Source organism: Pseudophryne corroboree, chromosome 3, assembly GCF_028390025.1.
Source record: "Pseudophryne corroboree isolate aPseCor3 chromosome 3, aPseCor3.hap2, whole genome shotgun sequence".
Lineage (NCBI taxonomy): Eukaryota > Metazoa > Chordata > Amphibia > Anura > Myobatrachidae > Pseudophryne > Pseudophryne corroboree.
The window spans coordinates 617,486,095-617,498,753 of record NC_086446.1 but is presented as its reverse complement, the minus strand read 5'-3'; the positions used below and the strand labels follow the sequence as shown (position 1 = coordinate 617,498,753).

Sequence of the window (12,659 nt, the reverse complement as noted above, 5' to 3'; positions counted from 1 at the left end):
ATAACTCAGTTAGTCCCTGCATTATATAGCGCTCTGGTGTGTGCTGGCATACTCTCACTCTGTCCCCCCAAAGGGCTTTTGTGGGTCCTGTCCTCATTGGAGCATTCCTTGTGTGTGTGCGGTGTGTCGGTACGGCTGTGTCGACATGTTTGATGAGGAGACTTATGTGGAGGCGGAGCAGATGCCGATAAATGAAATGTCGCCCCTGTGGGCCGACACCAGAGTGGATGGATAGGTGGAAGGTACTAACCGACAGTGTCAACTCCTTACATAAAAGGCTGGATGACGTAACAGCTATGGGACAGCCGGCTTCTCAGCCCGCGCCTGCCCAGACGTTTAAAAGGCCATCAACGCTCCCTCAGATGGCAGACACAGATGTCGACACGGAGTCTGACTCCAGTGTCGACGAGGTTGAGACATATACACAATCCACTAGTAACATCCGTTACATGATCCCGGCAATATAAAATGTGTTACACATTTCTGACATTAACCCAAGTACCACTAAAAAAAAAAAAAAGGGTTTTATGTGTGGGGGGAAAAAGCAGGCAGTGTTTTTGTTCCCCCATCAAATGAGTGAATGAAGTGTGAAAAAGCGTGGGTTTCCCCGATAAGAAACTGGTAATTTCTAACAAGTTACTGATGGCGTACCCTTTCCCGCCAGAGGATAAGTTACGCTGGGAGATATCCCCTAGGGTGGATAAGGCGCTCACACGTTTGTCAAGGTGGCACTGCCGTCTTAGGATACGGCCACTTTGAAGGTACCTGCTGATAAATAGCAGGAGGCTATCCTGAAGTCTGTAATTACACACTCAGGTACTAGACTGAGACCTGCAGACTGCTGCAGCGTGGTCTGTACCCCTTTCAAACAGGGATACTATTTTGCGAACATAAGACGTCGTCTTATATATGAGGGATGCACAGAGGAATATTTTGCCGGCTGGCATCCTGAATTATTGCAATGTCCATTCTGTCAGGAGGGTATTGGAGACCCGACACTGGACAGGTGATGCTGACTTTAAAAGGCACATAGAGCCTTATAAGGGTGAGGAATTTATTGGGGATGGTCTCTGGGACCTCGTATCCACAGCAACAGCTGGGATGAAAATATTTTACCTCAGGTTTCCTCACAGCCTAAGAAACGCACTGTATTATCAGGTACAGTCCTTTCGGCTTCAAAAAAGCATGCGGGTCAAACGAGGGAAGAGGGAAAAAGCTGCACCAGCAGCCAGTTCCCAGAATCAAAATTCTTCCCCTGCTTCCTCTGAGTCCACCGCATGACGCGGGGGCTCCACAGGCGTAGCCAGGTACGGTGGGGGGCCGCCTCAAAAATTTCAGCGATCAGTGGGCTCGCTCACAGGTGGATCCCTGGATCCTTCAAGTAGTATCTCAGGGGTACAAGCTGGAAGTCGAGGCATCTCCCCCCCGCCGTTTACTCAAATCTGCCTTGCCGACAACTCCCTCAGGCAGGGAGGCTGTGCTAGAGGCAATTCACAAGCTGTATTCCCAGCAGGTGATAGTCAAGGTGCCCCTACTTCAACAAGGACGGGGTTACTATTCCACACTGTTTGTGGTACCGAAACCAGCCGGTTCGGTGAGACCCATTTTAAAATGGAAATCCTTGAACACTTACATAACAAAGTTCAAGATGGAATCGCTCAGAGCGGTTATTGCAAGCCTGGACGAGGGGGATTACATGGTATCCCTGGACATCAAGGATGCTTACCTGCATGTCCCTATTTACCTTCCTCACCAGGAGTACCTCAGATTGTGGTACAGGATTGCCATTACCAATTCCAGACACTACCGTTTGGACTGTCCACGGCACCGAGGGTGTTTACCAAGGTAATGGCAGAAATGATGATACTCCTTCAAAAAAAAAAAAAAAGGGAGTTTTTATTTATCCCATACTTGGACGATCTCCTTATAAAGGCAAGGTCCAGGGAGCAGTTACTGGTCGGAGTAGCACTATCTCAGGAGGTGCTACAACAGCATGGCTGGATTCTGAACATTCCAAAGTCACAGCTGGTTCCTTCCACTCGCTTACTGTTCCTGGGGATGATTTTGGACACAGAACAGAAAAAAGTGTTTCTCCCGCAGGAGAAAGCCAAGGAGCTGTCATCTCTAGTCAGAGACCTCCTAAAACCAAAAAGGGTATCGGTGCATCGTTGCACACGAGTCCTGGGAAAAATGGTGGCTTCATACGAAGCAATTCCATTCGGCAGGTTCCATGCGAGGACCTTCCAGTGAGACCTCTTAGATAAGTGGTCGGGATCGCATCTTCAAATGCATCAAATGATAACCCTGTCTCCAAGGACCAGGGTGTCTCTACTGTGGTGGATGCAGTGTGCTCATCTTCTAGAGGGCCGCAGTTTCGGCATACAGGACTGGGTCCTGGTGACCACGGATGCCAGCCTTCAAGGCTGGGGAGCAGTCACACAGGGAAGAAACTTCCAGGGCCTATGGTCAAGTCAGGAGACTTCCCTACATATAAATTCTGGAACTGAGGGCCATTTACAATGCCCTAAGTCAGGCAAGACCCCTGCTTCAAAACCAGCCGGTACTGATACAGTCAGACAACATCACGGCAGTCGCCCATGTGACCCGACAGGGCGGCACAAGAAGCAGGATGGCAATGGCAGAAGCCACAAGGATTCTCCGATGGGCGGAAAATCACGTACTAGCACTGTCAGCAGTGTTCATTCCGGGAGTGGACAACTGGGAAGCAGACTTCCTCAGCAGACACGACCTACACCCGGGAGAGTGGGGACTTCATCCAGAAGTCTTCCTGCTGTTGGTAAACCGTTGGGAAAGGCCACAGGTGGACATGATGGCGTCCCGCCTCAACAAAAAGCTAAAGAGATATTGCGCCAGGTCAAGGGACCCTCAGGCGATAGCTGTGGACGCTCTAGTGACACCGTGGGTGTACCAGTCGGTTTATGTGTTCCCTACTCTGCCTCTCATACCAAAGGTACTGAGAATAATAAGATGGCGAGGAGTAAGAACGATACTCGTGGTTCCGGATTGGCCAAGAAGGGCTTGGTACCCGGAACTTCAGGAAATGATATCAGAGGACCCATGGCCTCTGCCGCTCAGACAGGACCTGCTTCAGCAGGGGCCCTGTCTGTTCCAAGACTTACCGCGGCTGCGTTTGACAGCATGGCGATTGAGCGCCGGATCCTGAAGGAAAAGGGTATTCCGGAAGAAGTCATTCCTGCGCTTATTAAAGCCAGGAAAGATGTTACGGCAAAGCATTATCACCGCATGTGGCGGAAATATGTTGCATGGTGCGAGGCCAAAAAGGCCCCAACAGAGGAATTTCCACTAGGTCGATTTCTACATTTCCTGCAAGCAGGAGTGAATATGGGCCTAAGTCTAGGCTCCATTAAAGTACAGATCTCGGCTCTGTCGATTTTCTTTCAAAAAGAATTAGCTTCAGTACCTGAAGTTCAGACATTGTGAAAGGAGTGCTGCATATTCAGCCCCGTTTGTGCCCCCTGTGGCACCTTGGGATCTCAACGTGGTGTTGAGTTTTCTTAAAATCACATTGGTTTGAGCCACTAAAAACCGTGGATCTAAAATATCTCACGTGGAAAGTGGTCATATTATTGGCCTTGGCTTCAGCCAGGCGAGTGTCAGAATTGGCGGCTATATCATGTAAAAGCCCTTATCTGATTTTCCATATGGATAGGGCAGAATTGAGGACTCGTCCCCAATTTCTTCCTAAGGTGGTGTCAGCGTTTCACCTGAACCAGCCTATTGTGGTGCCGGCGGCTACTAGTGAATTGGAGGACTCCAAGTTGCTAGACGTTGTCAGGGCCCTGAAAATATATGTTTCCAGGACGGCTGGAGTCAGAAACTCTGACTCGCTGTTTATCCTGTATGCACCCAACAAACTGGGTGCTCCTGCTTCTAAGCAGTCTATTGCTCGCTGGATTTGTAGTACAATTCAGCTTGCACATTCTGTGGCAGGCATACCACAGCCAAAATCTGTAAATGCCCATTCCACAAGGAAGGTGGGCTCATCTTGGGCGGCTGCCCGAGGGGTCTCGGCTTTACAACTTTGCCGAGCAGCTACTTGGTCAGGGGCAAACACGTTTGCAAAATTCTACAAATTTGATACCCTGGCTGAGGAGGACCTGGAGTTCTCTCATTCGGTGCTACAGAGTCATCCGCACTCTCCCGCCCGTTTGGGAGCTTTGGTATAATCCCCATGGTCCTTATGGAGTTCCCAGCATCCACTAGGACGTTAGAGAAAATAAGAATTTACTCACCGGTAATTCTATTTCTCGTAGTCCGTAGTGGATGCTGGGCGCCCATCCCAAGTGCGGATTGTCTGCAATACTTGTAAATAGTTATTGTTAACTAAAGGGTTATTGTTGAGCCATCTGTTGAGAGGCTCAGTTGTTTTCATACTGTCAAACTGGATATAATATCACGAGTTGTACGGTGTGGCTGGTAAGAGTCTTACCCGGGATTCTAAATCCTTCCTTATTATGTCTGCTCGTCCGGGCACAGTGTCCTAACTGAGGCTTGGAGGAGGGTCATAGTGGGAGGAGCCAGTGCACACCAGGTAGTCATAAATCTTTCTAGAGTGCCCAGCCTCCTTCGGAGCCCGCTATTCCCCATGGTCCTTACGGAGTTCCCAGCATCCACTACAGACTACGAGAAATAGAATTACCGGTGAGTAAATTCTTATTATTATTAATATGTCACATAATTATTTAAAATGGAGGTCGAATGAGAAACTAATACCCTTTCAGACATGTGACCCAGGTGGGACTGGCTTCATGACTCTGGTATTTAGTTGCCTGTCTGAAAGGTGTACAAAAGGTTGTTTCCCACTAAACTGTTGCATACCAAGTGTCATGGCCATTCTGGTGTGAACCATATTCAGTCTTAAAGAAGTTAAAAGACAAATTGTTAATACTTTGGGGCAGATGTATTAACCTGGAGAAGGCATAAGGAAGTGATAAAGCAGTGATATGTGCAAGGTGATAAATGCACCAGCCAGTCAGCTCCAATATGTAAATTAACAGTTAGGAGCTGATTGGCTGGTGCATTTATCACCTTGCACTTATCACTGGTTTATCACTGCCTTATGCCTTCTCCAGGTTAATACATCTGCCACATAGTTTGTACTGAATAACTTTCCCTATGCATGCAAAAAAGTGTAGTTACAGCTGTGGCTCTGGAGAGCACTAACCATGAATCCTATTGTAGTACACTGGGGATCCTGCAAGAATTACCTCATCCCAGCTTGAACATATCAAAGGGAGGGACCATTTGACCTTTTGAACCTTTGGCCGATTTCCTAATGGCATCATTCTAATAAACTAGGGACATCATAGTTGTGTTGCCAGCAGCAGAGGGAGGAACAGAACTGATTTATGTAAGATTTTTTTTAAATTAAGCAGACCGCTCCATTACACATCACTTAAGCTGAGTACTTCATTAATGATTTGAAGAATGAAAAACATGGTAAAGGAATTTTAATGTCCCTTTTCAGATGTTTTTTTCTTCTTCAATTTTAGCTGTTTACCAACATCTGTGGGGTGATCAAGCAAACACATTTTTTCAAATAAAAGCTGAGTTATATGTTAAACTGTCTTTTCTTTTGTGTTTCCTTAAATTTTTCTATCCAGGCAACTTATTTTAAGCTTTATTAAGACTAATTTATGATTAATTCTGTGCCTTTCCAAATAGTCAGAAAATGTTGCAATGCTTCCCTTATTGTTATCCTGTGTAGCAAATAAGACATAGGGGGTGATTCAGACCTAACCGCTGCTGTGCGTTTTCGCACAGCGGACAATCAGATAGAAACTGTGCATGTGTGTACACTGCAATGCACACGCGTCGGACAGCAACAAAGGGCACAGGCGTTCACAAGGTGATTGACAGGAAGAGGCCGTTTGTGGGTGGTAACTTACTGTTTACTGGGAGTGTCCGGACAAACGCAGGCGTGTCCAAGCGTTTTCAGGGAGGGTGTCTGACGTCGGCTTCGACCCCGATCAGCTTCTTCTCATCGCACTGTAGGAGTAAGTCCTAGGATGCGCAGAGACACCACACAGTGGATTTTTGCAGCTCTGCGTACACATGGATTTGCACACTTGCACAGCGAATTTTCATTCCCCCTGGAGGCAGCGACTACCTGAATGCAGGACAGCAGAGATAGCAGCCCAGCGATCAGGTCTGAATCATCCACACTGCAGTGACTTTCACTAACGACATTGCACTGAGGTCCCTGCCAGTTATTCTGAGCTTAACAACGGCTATCTTGCTCACTGTGACTGTAAGAAATTGGTCAGTAGTGTTTGCTGTGTGCATGGAATGGGAAAGACTGTGCAGCTCTGCTGTCTTTACTACTAGACTAGAAGTTCTCAGCGTTTCCTGCTGTGTTAGGCATCAAAGATTCACAACCTACTGGAAGTATTTCCTCGTAATAGTTTTAAGCACGTCAGTGGAAAATGGTTTTGAAAAACAAAGTTTGACTTGGGTACATCTACACCATACACCAATAAATCACAAAGTCCAATACTTTGCAGTCAGGAAAGGACTTCCATGTCATATGCAGGATATGGACACCAAATCACACTCTGCAAATGAAAATACTGCTGCACCATACCCAGGATATGACAACACTATGCTATCAAGGAAATTACAACTTACCTTTCATAGTCAGACTGTTAACAACCTTTCCTACCATGCAAATGAAAGGTATAACCATGTTGTACCCAGTATACAGTACGACCAAACTTTCCTTTCCAGCAATGGAAAGGTCATATCTCAGCAAATGAAAGGGCTACCATATCATACATAGCATATGACATATCTACAGATGTGTCCTCTCTCATTGTTGCTGCACTCATGTTAAACAGCCCTTCTAGTCACAAGCGTGTTTATTAATTTCCGTGCTTTTCCCCACCGAGAACACTGCAACATAGCATTTTGTATGCAGTTACAGCTGCAGTCGCACACAGAATATAGGCATGCCACATATAATCTAAAATACTACTAATAGAGGGCTGCTGCGCCTCAGAGAGCTGCAGTGGAGAAATCTACAGGAGGTCACTCAACCCCCTAGGGCATGAAATACAAACAAATTGAGAATTCACTTCTGCACTCATCAAACAACAAAACAATGGTGCAATATGACAAGATGAGTTCGTAATCAACAGTCTTTGGAAGGAAAATCTCTTCCCTTTCTGAGTTTTTTTCTCATGGGAGTGGTATATGGTGTAAGATTACTTGATGTGTACCGTACTCGCGTTGATACGTGATATGTCCCTCGTATAAAGGTATCTTTGAAACTCTGTTCCTCTCTCTCTTCCAGTTCTCCCAAATGGGCACTTGATTAGTTCTTATCCTCAAAGTTGGGAAAAAAAGAAAAAACTAATAGTGTAGTAAGTTCGTGATACTAGGGAACCCCTTCTACAGGGCGTAGCTTCTATGTCCTTTTTCTTTAAATGAGGGAGTGCGTACCGTACTCACATCCATACAGAAAGGGTGTAAACACATAGAGGTATCTTTACTTTCATTAGTGGTTCATACTATTCGGAATTACCTATAAGTGAGACAGATGATAAGAGTAGTGGGCGTACCCAACTCTCACTTATTGGCGCATAGACCTATACGTAAAGGTATCTTTGGGGTAGTCCTGAGAGTAAATGGTCTACTCCTCTCCACAAGTGATAAGAGTACAGAATGACTTAGTGCGTACCGTACTCACGTTAAGACTTGATATGTCCCTCGTATAAAGGTATCTTTAAAACTCGTCCCTTTCTTCCTTCCTCTTACTCCTGATGGAGCATTAAGTGGGTACTTATCCTCGAGGATGGAGAGAGAACAAAAAAAAAACGACTGATAGTGTAATAAATTCAAGATGGCGGGCAACTGTTTCTAAGAAGCGTGACCCCCTTTATCCTTATTCCTATAGTGGAAGAGTGCGTACCATACTCACATCCGTGCATAAGAGTGCAAACACATAAAGGTATCTTTTACTGGTAATTCGTGAGCTTTAATCGTGAAATCACCCACGCATAGGTGAGACATGGTAAAAGAAGGGCGTACCCAACTCACACTCAATAGTGCGTAGACCTGTACATAAAGGTATCTTTCGGAGTGTTCCTGATAATTCACAGTCTCAGATTCCACTCCACACACGAAGGATGGTACACGTGTAGGAAAAAAGCCGAATTTCAAACAATGAGGGGTTGAAGCGGTATCATACAACAAAAATTATTAATAAACCATTAAAAACAACATGGAAAAGCTGCCAAAGGACCCATGGTCATGACAAATGAGGGTGTATAAAGATGAGTATAAGATGTTAAAATACGGATTGTCCTCACCTTTATATCTACCGTCCTAGTCAATCCCTGATGGTCCTGGCCCTCACACCGACGCGTTTAGACAAGAAAGTATTTTTCAAGGTGTGTAGTGAGGGCACAGATACAGATATTTATACCCCATAACAGGAAGTCATGTGATGGGGGTGGGGTTTCAATCACTAAATCGTGTCCACTGTTAAAAGTATATATGGCCAACCTAAGTCAGGACAAGTTAAAACTACAAACTATGAATATTTTCAAACACATAAATAGTTTAAAAATTACTTTAAAAACGTTATAGAGGCCACTTCCTATGAGTGGGCACAGGATCGCGGGAGTGACGAGCATGCATTCCACTTAGACAGTGGACGCTGCACGCTCGGATCCCGGTGGTGGCTTAACTGACGTGCGTGCGCTCCACTCAGACGAGAGACGCCACAAGCGCCACTGGTTGTGTAGTGGAACACATGTACCCGGAAGTGACGGGCATGCGTTCCACAGAAGGGGAAGTCCGTGCACTACAGTGTGTGGAGCGCAGAGTCCGAAAATAGCGGCTGTGCATTCCATGGAGGATGGTAGCCTGCATGGTCATACAAGAATAGGCAATTTAACAGAATTCAATACATAATGGCACATGGGGGAAGCTCAGTGTGTTTTATGTATGCAAACTTGTATATACACAGGAACTACAGTAATGTATAAATAAGGACAAAAAAACTATTCATCCCCAATTATGTGCCTATGGTATCCATCTAAACTTGGAAAGGGAACAAAAACACATACATACATGAATGAATCCATACTAAATGAAGTATGGATGCACAGCATTGGTCATAAAGAATATAAAAAATTCGTAACTGGGCTAAAGAGCAATAATACTGGGGAGAAAGAAGGAGGTGGTATTTTCAACCCAAATAGAAGGGGGGTAAAAAAAAAGGGGGGGGGGTCATAATAATATGTATGCAAATGTCAGAGAAACCATTTGGTCTCAAATTCCAAATTAAGACCCTTGGGTTTCAAAGTACCTAAATTAAAAATGCTCCTCATTTCGGTTCGAGCAAGTCTTTCTTCCACGTCACCTTTTCTCCAATTCCCCGATACAACTTGAATGCCACAAAAGGAGACTAGCTCCGAGGGTTTACAATCGTGTTTTTCTTTAAAATGAGCAGAAATTCCATGTGTCAGAAGTCCCTTCTTAATATTTCTGAGATGTTCACTCATTCTCTCTTTTTTAGTTTTCTGGTCGTTCTCCTGACATTGTTTATTGCATTTACATTGTACAAGATAAATTATATTTTTACTGTCGCAAGTTATGAATTCTTTGATATCGTACTTCTGATTACTAGTAGATGTGTAACTGGTTATGACTGATGTGCTGCTTTTGCAATTACGGCACATTTGACATGATCCGCACCTATAGAAGCCCTTGTTCTTAATTGTCATCGTTTTCTTGGGGACCTCCAATGCACTTTTTACTAAGTGCTTCCGTAAATTATCCACCTTTCGGTTTATGAACTGAGGCCTATCTGGTATATATTGTTTCAGCACAGGATCCTGAAGATGCAGTCCCCAATTCTTTCTTATGATATGTTCCATTCCTTTGTACTGCCTGTTGTACTCGGTGATAAAAGTCACCATATTTTCTTCACCTCCCTTTCTTTTGTCCGCAGTAGATTCTGTGGGTCTTATCATCAATTCTCTATCAACTTGTTGGTATTTATTATACGGTTCATCCAGTGTCTCAGTACGATAACCTTTCTTCCGGAATTGATCTTTCATTAGGTTACCCTGATCTTGATAGTCACGCAATTGGGAACGATTTTTCCATATCCTATGTGAGGAAGGACAAGTTTAATAATATGTTCAGTGACAAACATGACTCTGCAGATTTAGTCGATGAAGATTTGGAAAGTATGTCCAAATTGGAACAGGCCCTGATAAAGGAAGGAAAAATTTGGTGGGAAGTCATAGCCCTGGAGAGCTATTTATCTGGAGAAATTATACCCAGAGGACTCAGAATCGACAAACTACCCACCTTCACCAATAAATTATCAGCCTTTGAAGAAGAGTGGACCCGTATTATCGACTCATGTTCCATGTCCTTGATGAGACTTATAGTTCGAGAAAGAAGTAAAGAATTAAAGGAACTTGAAACAGAAATGGAGACACACTCCGCTACCGTAGAACCATTGGTTGGCCTGCAAGATTTCAAAGACATGGAACAGGAAATCGTGGAGAAAATTTCGGAGAACGAGAAGGAATTGATGAAGAAGAAATACATTCGAGGTATGAATGATTTCAAGGAAGGAGTGCAACACCAGCAAACCAAAAAAGAAAAAACTTCTTTAAAAACAAGGAGGCTCGCCATAGGGACAATAGAGTAAGATTCGTCAGAAATAACGAATGGGAAACTCCAGAGTGGAGACAAAATTGGAGGAACAATCAATATAGAAGAACTCCTCGTAGAAATTCCTACATAGAGCGATGGACACCAAGACATAGGATTCAGTCAACTAAAGATCGACAGGCACACCCTAGAAATGTACGAGAAGAATCCCATACAAGGGATGGATACAACTCTAGATGGCCCTATAAACGGAGCTTTGAGGATAGAGAAAGGAGAGATAATAGAAGAAATTCAGGATATATCCGAGGACGTACTTCTCCTGATTTTACATTGAAAACTTCAGAAAGGTTCCACCCATTAAGGGGACATGAGGACACTGATGAAGTTTTTTTAGGACGAAGCAGAGGCCGATTCAGCAGAAGACCCTAACAAGAAGAGGGAGACGAGGACTGACGTCCTCCAAAAAACATCAATTATCCCATCGCATCAGTAGGAAAAAAAACAAGAGACCAGTCATCCCTGGGAGTCCAACTAACACTGGGGAGTTGGAGAACCCCGTTGATGAGATTGCATTCACCAAGATATACAATCTCCGTTACCATGTTCTTACTAAAGATGAAGAAAATGTCCTTAAAAAGGGATTAAAGTACGCACCTTCTAGTAAACTCGATAAGTTCGAGGCCTATATCGATCTGCAAAGGTTCATGAGGAAGCTGACCCTAAAAAAAAAATTTCACGACCAAAACACAAATGTGACTCCAAATGAGGGGACCTCCTCCACCTTCAAACCCAAGTCGACTTTCTTTCCCATCTTTAAGAAAGGATGTTTCGTCGAGAGCTTTGAGAGAATCGTTAAAGACGAACTTGAGTACACCACCTTTAAGAACACAACCAAGCCTAATATGACCAAGGCAGAGAGAGAAGCCCTGAAGGGTCTTCAAGACAATACTACCATTATCATTAAGCCGGCGGATAAAGGGGGTGCGGTGGTTGTACAAAATATAGAAGACTACAAGACAGAACTTAATCGACAACTCAATGATGAGAAGACATATAAGAAACTCAGAAGAAATCCATCTGAAGGAACATCTAAAAGGTTGACAGATCTCCTTGTGAAATACGAACGTAAGAAGGTAAAGAACAGATAAAGAACGGGAGTATATGACCATCACGCACCCATCTATACCAGTCATCTATACTCTTCCAAAAATTCACAAAGACAATTGCACACCCGCCTGGTCGACCAATAGTAGCGGGCACGGAATCAATCACATCTAATTTATCACAGTATGTTGACCATATCCTTCAACCGCTTGCACAGACGACCAAATCGTACCTCAAAGATTCCACAGCAGTCCTACAGGAACGCCATCTCATTAACTGGTCACCAGAATACATTCTTGTGACAGCAGATGTCACATTGTTATATACAGCGATAAGTCATCAACATGGCCTGGAAGCCACTTCTTACTTTTTGGAAAAAGGTTTTGTCGCACGGGATATGATATCTTTTGTCCTGGAAAGTATTGAGTTCATTTTAACTAACAATTTCTTTTGGTTTGACAATTCCTTTTTTTTTACAATTACATCGGACAGCCATCGGCACCAGGTTCGCCCCTAGCTATGCTAATTTATTCATGGCTCATTGGGAAGAAACATCTATCTACAGCGACCATTAGTGTAGGGCGAACCTGGTGCTATGGAAGCGCTATATAGATGACATTCTCTTCATCTGGAAGGGTGACACAACGTCTTTGGATGCCTTTTGTGACTTCCTGAATGAGAATGATCGTAATATCAAACTCTCATATCAGAAGAGTAAGGAGATAATCAACTTTTTAGATTTATCCATATTTGTAGAAGATGGGATCATACAGACTAAAACCTATACCAAACCCACTGACTGTAACTCATTTATTCCTTCCAGCAGTAACCATCATCCAAATTGGTTATTGTCAGTACCCGGTAGCCAGTTTCATAGG

The 12,659-nt window shown here is 44.1% G+C and overlaps 1 protein-coding gene across 1 annotated transcript in view; it reads left to right on the top strand.

Annotated features, from left to right (window-relative positions):
• TBC1D12 (TBC1 domain family member 12) overlaps positions 1 to 12,659 on the top strand; it is a 307,345-nt gene that overhangs the window by 128,141 nt on the left and 166,545 nt on the right. The window lies entirely within an intron of this gene.